The sequence below is a fragment of the Taudactylus pleione genome, unplaced genomic scaffold (assembly GCF_031769625.1).
Source record: "Taudactylus pleione unplaced genomic scaffold, aTauple2 ptg000144l, whole genome shotgun sequence".
NCBI lineage: Eukaryota > Metazoa > Chordata > Amphibia > Anura > Myobatrachidae > Taudactylus > Taudactylus pleione.
The window spans coordinates 1065891-1075873 of NW_028284546.1; positions in this window are offsets into that span (position 1 = coordinate 1065891).

The following is a 9983-nucleotide window of genomic DNA, read 5'->3' on the forward strand; positions in this document are numbered from 1 at the left end:
ATTATACACTGTATGGTATATATTATATATCTGTACTATACTGTATATTACACACCATATATGTATATTATATGTACTGTGTGTTATATGTTATACTACATACATGTTACATGTGTACATTACCCTGTATGTTATATTATACACTGTATGGTATATATTATATATCAGTACTATACTGTATATTACACACCATATATGTATATTATATGTACTGTGTGTTATATGTTATACTACATACATGTTATATGTGTACATTACCCTGTATGTTACATTATACACTGTATAGTATATATTATATATCTGTATTATACTGTATATTACACACCATATATGTATATTATATGTACTGTGTTATATGTTATACTACATACATGTTACATGTGTACATTACCTTGTATGTTATATTATACACTGTATTGTATATATTATATATCTGTACTATTCTGTATATTATGCACCATATATGTATATTATATGTACTGTGTGTTATATGTTATACTACATACATGTTATATATTATGTGTACATTACCCTGTATGTTACATTATATACTGTATATTACACATCCATATATGTATATTATATGTACTGTGTGTTATATGTTATACTACATACATGGTACATGTGTACATTACCTTGTATGTTACATTATACGAGGGTTGTTCAAAAAGTAATGCCTAAATGCTCACAACTCAAATTTTATTATAAATACAGATTTGAAAATTGCAGTAAAATACTTTGAAGTCTTAGTAACAGAATGACTCTATTCAAAATATTCACCATCTGCCCTCAAACATTTTCTGCACCTCTCAACCCAAGCTGTGAATCCACTTTGGAAAAATTCCAGTGGTTGTTGTTTGACCCAGGAACGTATGGCGTTTTAAACAACTTCTATGTCTTCAAAATGTTGACCACGGTAACAGTATTTGAGAGGGCCAAACAGATGAAAGTCAGAAGGGGCCTAATCAGGACTCTATGGTGGATGTGGTATTATTGCCCACCCAATTTTGGCAATGGCTGCAGATGTTACCATCGAAGTGTGAGGTCTGGCATTGTCGTGTTGTAAGATGATATTTGACAGTGGAATTTTTGACCTTTTTTTGCGGATGGCTTCTTTCAGATTTAGATCACTGTTGATTGATTGGTTTTGTTCCAAGTAATCGATGAGAGTAACACCTCGGCAATTCCAGAAGATTGTGGTCATGAATGTGTTTACGGATCGCTGTAATTTAAACTTTTTTGGCCTAGGTGAACTTAGTTGTTTCCATTGCTTTGATTGGGCCTTTGTTTCTGGGTCATAAAGGAATACCCAAGTCTCATCTCCTGTAATGACATTTTCCAAAAACGTCTCAGGGTTGGCTTCAAAGTTGGTCAAAAGGTCATTGCACACTTCCACCCTCTGGGCCTTATGATCCCTGGTTAATTGCTTTGGAACCCATTTAGCACACACTTTACGATATCCCAAATCATTGATTAGCGTTTTTACAGTGCCGTGGCTACATTCAAGTTCATCACTGATATCTCTGATGGTCACACAATGGTCTTTCTGAATCATGGCATCGACTTTGTGTCAGTTCTCTGCTATCACTGCAGTTGATGGTCTGCCACCACGAGGTTTGTCGAACACGGATGATTCTTCCAATTGAAAAAACTTCATCCACCTTCTGACATTGCTATAGTCGATTGTATGCTCACCATACACTTTTTTCAGTCTTCTGTGGATTTCTGTAGCACTGCAGCCTTCTTTTTCCAAAAATTCAATGACGGCCCTTTGTTTCATCTTGGATTCCATGGTATTTCTTGAACTACCTAAACAAAACTACATATATAGTTAGCAGACATATTAAACTACAAACTGACAAAGTTTCAAATAAATGTTGGATACTATTTCAGAGTTATGAGCATTTAGGCATTACTTTTTGAACAACCCTCGTACACTGTGTGGCAGTGTAACCAGAGATGGCGTTGGTGAGCAATAGATCTGTGTGGGGTTAGAGAGATCCTCCCACACAGGGTATTAATACTGAGTTGTGATACACCTGTGGGTGCCTTGTGGAGAGAGCTCAGGTGTGGGCTGATGAGGAGGCAGACCAGTCAGGCTGCTGTTGGAAACAGTCTATGTGGGACTGTGGCAGCCAGAGAGCCCAGTGAAGTTAAGTGAGCCATTGGAGGCCAGGAGGCCTGTGTTTGGACCTTGCAGGAGGCAAGGGGGGACCATAAACCTCTCAGACTGTGTGACATTGAAGCAGCTGTGCTGCAGGCTGAGGAAGCCAGGGCCTATACCTGGAGGATACAGGGAAGGCCACCAAGACTGATGGTGTTTGTATAACTAAGCCAGGCTGGAGCCAGCAATAGACCTGCAGAGAAGCAGGCAGAGACTTTATTGGCAGACTAACTGCACCTTGATAGAGAGGGTTCAAGAAGTGAGCTAGTGCCCTAAGAGAGGACTAGGTTTGTTATTTTCTGTTTCCTGATTACCATGCTGAAGTAAAGCACCATTTTATTTTACTGGAATACCATGTGTGGACTCTAATTCTGCACCACTGACCCCAATCTACCGAGCTAATTAGCCCGAGTTATCACAACTGTATGGTATATATTATATTTCTGTACTATACTGTATATTACACACCATATATGTATGTTATATGTACTGTGTGTTATATTTTATACTACATACATGTTACATGTGTACATTACCCTGTATGTTATATTATACACTGTATGGTATATATTATATATCTGTACTATACTGTATATTACACACCTATATATGTATATTATATGTACTGTGTGTTATATGTTATACTACATACATGTTACATGTGTACATTACCCTGTATGTTATATTATACACTGTATGGTATATATTATATATCTGTACTATACTGTATATTACACACCATATATGTATATTATATGTACTGTTATATGTTATACTACATACAAGTTACATGTTATGTGTACATTACCCTGTATGTTACATTATGCACTGTATAGATATATTATATATCTGTACTATACTGTATATTACACACCATATATGTTATCCTATGATATCCTAGGATATCACTATAGAGTACTTGTGACCGGACGCCTTTCGCCTAGGCCGTCCCTGGTCACGGGTTAGCACTTTTGGATTCCCACTCACCGTCAGTGACCGCCTGTCACTGACTCCGCCCACTGTGCCGTGGGCGTGTAACGATGCTGCCACCACCAAACTCTACCATCGGCGTTTGGAACCGCTTACTAGGTACACTCAGGCTCCGGCCTTGGAACCTGGAACCGCTTCTGCTGCGTATGCGTTTGACTAACTGCAGACACACCTCCTGTTTGGTGTCGGCTGATTCCTCCTGATCCCTCGCAATGGACCAGGTCTGCACGGTAGCTGGCAGAGGGCTTGAACTTGGAGACACGGAGCTCTTACCCAGAACAGCAGGAGAACGGAATAGCGTTTTGCGCAATTCTGTTAGTCGCAGGATTGAGGCACAATTGAAGTCAGGCAAGGTGTTTATTGCTCAAAGTCTTAAAAAAGACCCTCCCTTCAGATTGAAGGGGAATATCAGCATACAAAATGTTACAGGAATCATACAGCAGGTCTCCTCCACACAGAAGTTACAGGGTTGTACCACATACAGGGCTCACAGTCCCTCTTTTTATGTCACTCTAACACACATCACAGGGGGGCAAATCCACCCTGTGCTCCTTCTAGCCAATCAGGCTATCTCAGACAACATAAATTAAACAACATATTACATTTCAAAGGAGTCTCTCAATATCCTCCTTCCTAATCCACCAACACAAACTGATTTATCATACATTATACTGTCTCCTATAATGTTTAATAGAACATGTCACAGGAAATAGTAAATGACATTCATCCTTATCAGTTTGACATTTCCAACCTTAACACATTCAGCTTTTAGAAGTGGCATCCAAAAGGATCTCCTTAAAAACAAATTGTCTTTTCAAAAAGTAAGTTCTGTACATGTAGTGTTTGGCTATATGACACCATCACACAGAGACCTTCCAGCCAGAGGTCACTGGGATGCACTACATAGAAAGCTTAGTTACACAATGGCTCTGACCACTATCATAGGTCAGGATGATAACATATCACTTCCTATGTCAGGAGGTGAGAAGGTCTCATAACCATTTCACTTATAGCTACAGCCTTCTAACACAGCTTATACATTCCTTCTAAGTGCATTTTCTCTACAAAATATACATGTAATCCATATAGTGCATAGCCTATTAAATATACGTTGCTTCATGCACTAAAGCATTGCAGCAATACATATATACTTTGATACAGTTTATTATAAACCATGTGCAGTGTGCTTTTACACTGTCCTTTTAAAAATGACGGCACAGCACGGGGGTTAACCCTTTCAGTGCTGTGGAAGCCATTAACCCCGTGTGGCCTGCCTCCGGCCACACTTCTCCCCCCCCCTCAAGCGGGCTACCAGAGGGCCATGTCCCAACGATTTGGCTCCTGGTCCCGCAGTCTCTTGGGGGGTTCAGGGAAGCTACCTGGGGGGCTTCGGCTCCGGCCTGGACAGTTCATCCATATTGCAGTGGGCCTTTCCTTGTTTGTGCACAATGTCCAAATAGTCACACTGAAGTCCAAGGCTCCACCACAACAGTCTGTCAGTTTCCCTTTTGGGGGGCCGGTCGCACACATAGGGCCGAAGGTGGTCCAATGCCCAAACAATTGCCAACCACTGTGTTCCAAATGTGGCATACCCCACCTCCCACTGTAGCAGTATCCTGCTCAAACAAGCCAAAGGGTGCTCCTGCCCATATGGCTCCTCCTGGCTCCATACCTCTCCCAGTCCGTGCAATGACGCATTAGTTCGTACCACAATGTCCTGGTCCTGAAATTGCGCCATCTGCACTGGAGCTGGTACCAGAGCCTCCTTCAATGACTGGAATGCCAACTCACAAGCTGGTATCCAGTCCACTGACTTGGGAAGTCCCTCCCTGGTCAACTCTGTAAGGGGTGTCACTACAGTACTACAGTCAGGGACAACTCGTCCGTAGGGCCTTACAGTTTCTGAGGTCAGTACCCGTCTTGGGGTTGTGGGCCGGGGACAGTTTCTGATTGCCTCCACCCCCACTGATCTGGGCCTACCACTGTCTCCCCCCACACTATACCCTGGGCACTGCACCTCTGTCATCTCCACCTGGCATCTGTCTGTACTACCTGTCAGACCTGCCCCACCATCCTCCTCCAATGACCTATGACTAGGGGAACCTACCCTGTCACCTAGGTCTTCTCTCACCACCTCGTCCGCTACCTGTTCCACAGTGATGGCGGACAGATCACCAGCCTCTGAGCTCCGTGTGGAATCCACCACGGGTAGGCTGCGTGTCTTCCCCGATCTACTTGGCACAAGCAGGGGACCTTGCTCCCTAACTGGCCTATCCCCTTCTACCTTCCTGGCGATCCTGTACCTTAGCCCTTCCCGCCAGGTCACACTCACTGCCGCTATCCCTGGAAGGCCGCTGCCAGCTTGGCACGATATGCCTTCCAGATATGGGTCAGCAAGCTGAGCTTCCCTGAACTCCTGTCTGGGGCCCTCACTTCCTTCTAAGTAGGGACATTCTACAGGGGGATATGCATTGGGGTCGCTAGGGTCAGTCTGGTTGAGGTCAGTCAAAGGGAAGTCAGTGTGATCATTCATACTCACCACCGGAGTTGGCAAACCACTAGGGACAGGAGCATCACTGGGCACCCTCACAGGATCCAACGAGCCGGAACCAACATCCTCTGCATTGCTAGGGGACGTAGGCATACCAGAGGCAAAAGGCATGCTGGGTAGATGTGCTGATCTAGCCGCTGTAATCTTTTCCTCTGGGCTGGTTGATGCTGTGGTAAGCTGCGCTGGCAGTTGTCTAGCCGCTGTGGTCTTTTCCTCTGGGCTGGGCTGTTCTGGTGCAGTTGATTTAGACTGTGATCCGGAAACTTGACTCCGGGCGATGGAGTCAGCAAACGTGGTAACGATTCCACCACCAAGGTCATTCCCCAGGACCACATCGGTTGGAAGGCCATCCATGATGGCAACATCCCTCAACTCTGGGCCAGCTCCCCAGTCCAGGTAGACTCTCTTGCTCCATTCCGCTTGCCACGGTCACTTTGGCAGTGCGACCTGGCAGTACTGCAGCAGGATCAATTAGGCAGGGGCTTACAACAGTTATTGAGGCCCCAGAGTCTCTTAATCCTTGTCCCTGCAGGGGCCCCACTTGGACCATCTGCAGGTGCTGCCACATATTTTGGGGTGGCCCCTTGGCCATGCAGGTGACTCTCTCCGTAGAGTCCACCTGATTCTCCCCACACTCCATTGGACTGTCTGGAGTAGGAACAGTCTCTTTGGGCTCACCTCCCCGGGTCAGGCAAGCAAGCCGGGCTCCAGCACTCTGATTTGGGGCACGAGTCTGGGGTGCTTGGGGTGTGGGACAGTTCATCCTCAGATGTCCGATTTTCCCACAGTCATAACACTTCTTGTCCAGTCGGGGCCCCGGTGGTCTCTGATTATTTGCAGGGACAGGGCGGGGCGATTGCTGGCCAAGAGCACCCAGGTTGGAGGATGCCCGCTTTGGGGGGTGATGAGCAGAAGAGGGGTGTTCCCCTGGTTGTACAGTCCATTGGGGTCTGCTGCTAGTCGGGCGCTTCTGCCCTTGTGGCCGAATTGCCACATACTTGTCTGCTAACTGGGCCGCCATCTTCAAGCTGGGTGGCTCCCGGTCTAGCACCCACTCCTTCACCTCTGGGGTGCACCTGTGGTAGAACTGCTCGTGGCATAGCAGATCAATCAGTGCGTCCCAGGTAGTGGCACCAGATCCCTTCACCCACTTCACCACGTACTGCCTCAGCTGGGTGGCGAACTGCTCATGGGTGCTCGTAGGGTTCTTGGGCAAGTCCCGGAACTTTTTCCTGTAGGACTCAGGAGTGACAAAGTATCGCTGTAGGAGGGCCCTTACGACTTCGTCATAGTCACCGCAGTCCTCGGTGGCCACTCCTCGATAGGCCTCCAGGGCCTCTCCGTGCAGTGTGGGCACCAGGTGTCTGACCCACTCCTGCTTGGGTAAATCGTGTAGTTTACAAGTCCTTTCAAATACTTGCAAATGTCCATCAATGTCCCCATTGCTGTCTGCAAACTTGGCAAACTGTATACGTCCTGAACCTGGTACAGCAGTCTGCAACGGTGCTTGGGGTACCACGGGCCGTGGTGCCCGCTCGTCATGCCACATCCGAATGATGAGCATATGTTCTTGTTCCGTTGCCTATTCTCCGCTAGGGTATCCATTCGTTGGGATCCCTGCCATGCTGGGGAATGCTGAGAAACATAACTGCTGTGAGAGGGGGCGGGATTTGTTGCTCTCACCACGTTCTGAGGGGCGTCCAGTGCTGTGGAAGCCATTAACCCCGTGTGGCCTGCCTCCGGCCACAGTACTGTTATCCTATGCTGTGGTGATGGGTCCTTATCACTATAGAGTACTGTTATCCTATGCTGTAGTGATGGGTCCTTATCGCTATAGAGTACTGTTATCCTATGCTGTGGTGATGGGTCCTTATCACTATAGAGATCTGTTATCCTATGCTGTGGTGATGGGTCCTTATCACTATAGAGCCAGCCATTGCTGTGGTGATGGGTCCTTATCGCTATAGAGATCCGTTATCCTATGCTGTGGTGATGGGTACTTATCACTATAGAGTACTGTTATCCTATGCTGTGGTGATGGGTCTTTATCGCTATAGAGTACTGTTATCCTATGCTGTAGTGATGGGTCCTTATCGCTATAGAGTACTGTTATCCTATGCTGTAGTGATGGGTCCTTATCGCTATAGAGTACTGTTATCCTATGCTGTGGTGATGGGTACTTATCACTATAGAGTAGTGTTATCCTATGCTGTGGTGATGGGTCCTTATCGCTATAGAGTACTGTTATCCTATGCTGTAGTGATGGGTCCTTATCGCTATAGAGTACTGTTATCCTATGCTGTGGTGATGGGTCCTTATTATAGATATCTGTTATCCTATGCTGTGGTGATGGGTCCTTATCACTATAGAGTACTGTTATCCTATGCTGTGGTGATGGGTCCTTATCGCTATAGAGTACTGTTATCCTATGCTGTAGTGATGGGTCCTTATCGCTATAGAGTACTGTTATCCTATGCTGTGGTGATGGGTACTTATTACTATAGAGTAGTGTTATCCTATGCTGTGGTGATGGGTCCTTATCGCTATAGAGTACTGTTATCCTATGCTGTAGTGATGGGTCCTTATCGCTATAGAGTACTGTTATCCTATGCTGTGGTGATGGGTCCTTATTATAGATATCTGTTATCCTATGCTGTGGTGATGGGTCCTTATCACTATAGAGTACTGTTATCCTATGCTGTGGTGATGGGTCCTTATCGCTATAGAGATCTGTTATCCTATGCTGTAGTGATGGGTCCTTATCGCTATAGAGTACTGTTATCCTATGCTGTGGTGATGGGTCATTATCGCTATAGAGTAGTGTTATCCTATGCTGTGGTGATGGGTCCTTATCACTATAGAGTAGTGTTATCCTATACTGTGGTGATGGGTCCTTATCGCTATAGAGTACTGTTATCCTATGCTGTGGTGATGGGTCCTTATCATTATAGAGATCTGTTATCCTATGCTGTGGTGATGGGTCCTTATCGCTATAGAGATCTGTTATCCTATGCTGTAGTGATGGGTCCTTATCGCTATAGAGATCTGTTATCCTATGCTGTGGTGATGGGTCCTTATCGCTATAGAGATCTGTTATCCTATGCTGTGGTGATGGGTCCTTATCGCTATAGAGTACTGTTATCCTATGCTGTGGTGATGGGTCCTTATCGCTATAGAGTACTGTTATCCTATGCTGTGGTGATGGGTCCTTATCGCTATAGAGTACTGTTATCCTATGCTGTGGTGATGGGTCCTTATCGCTATAGAGTACTGTTATCCTATGCTGTGGTGATGGGTCCTTATCGCTATAGAGTACTGTTATCCTATACTGTGGTGATGGGTCCTTTTCGCTATAGAGATCTGTTATCCTATGCTGTGGTGATGGGTCCTTATCACTATAGAGATCTGTCATCCTATGCTGTGGTGATGGGTCCTTATCACTATAGAGATCTGTTATCCTATGCTGTAGTGATGGGTCCTTATCGCTATAGAGATCTGTTATCCTATGCTGTGGTGATGGGTCCTTATCGCTATAGAGATCTGTTATCCTATGCTGTGGTGATGGGTCCTTAGAGCCAGCCTTTGCTGTGGTGAAACTGAGAGGTGCAAGTGCCCAGCATTGGAGGAGGCTGAGATCCTTCTGGGACAAAGCAGTGGCTGCTACAGAGGATTAATCACTCTCACATGTCGCTGCTGATGGAGCTTCGGGAGAACAATCCAGACGACTACCACAACTACCTGCGTATGGATGACGCCACCTAACAGGAGTTGCTGCGTCTGTTGACACCCTATATCCGGAAGCAGGATACGAACTTGCGGAGGACCATCCCTGCTGACGAGAAGCTGATCGCTACCCTGAGGTACCTGGCTACAGGAAGGTCTTTTGAAGACCTGAAGTTTGGGACCCTCATCTCCCCACCAGCTTTGGGCCTCATCATCCCGGAGACCTGCAAAGCTATTGTGAAAGTGCTGCAGTACCAGTATTGTAAGGTAAGAGAATTACACCACACTTTTGTTGTTGTTGTTGTTTTATTAACCTTTGTAATCTTTTTTTTTTTTTTTATATTTTTTTTTTTAAGTGTAAAACACTAGAAAAGCTTTTTTTGTGACCAACATGGCTGCTTGCCTCAGTAACGTTGTAAGAAAACTGTACAACTGTACTTTATGATGACAAAGATTAATACAATATTAACAATAAATTACAAGTTTTATCATTCCCGATAAATATTTTGCGGTGTGATATATGGTGTTTCTGGTACAGATTTGAATAGGAGAATA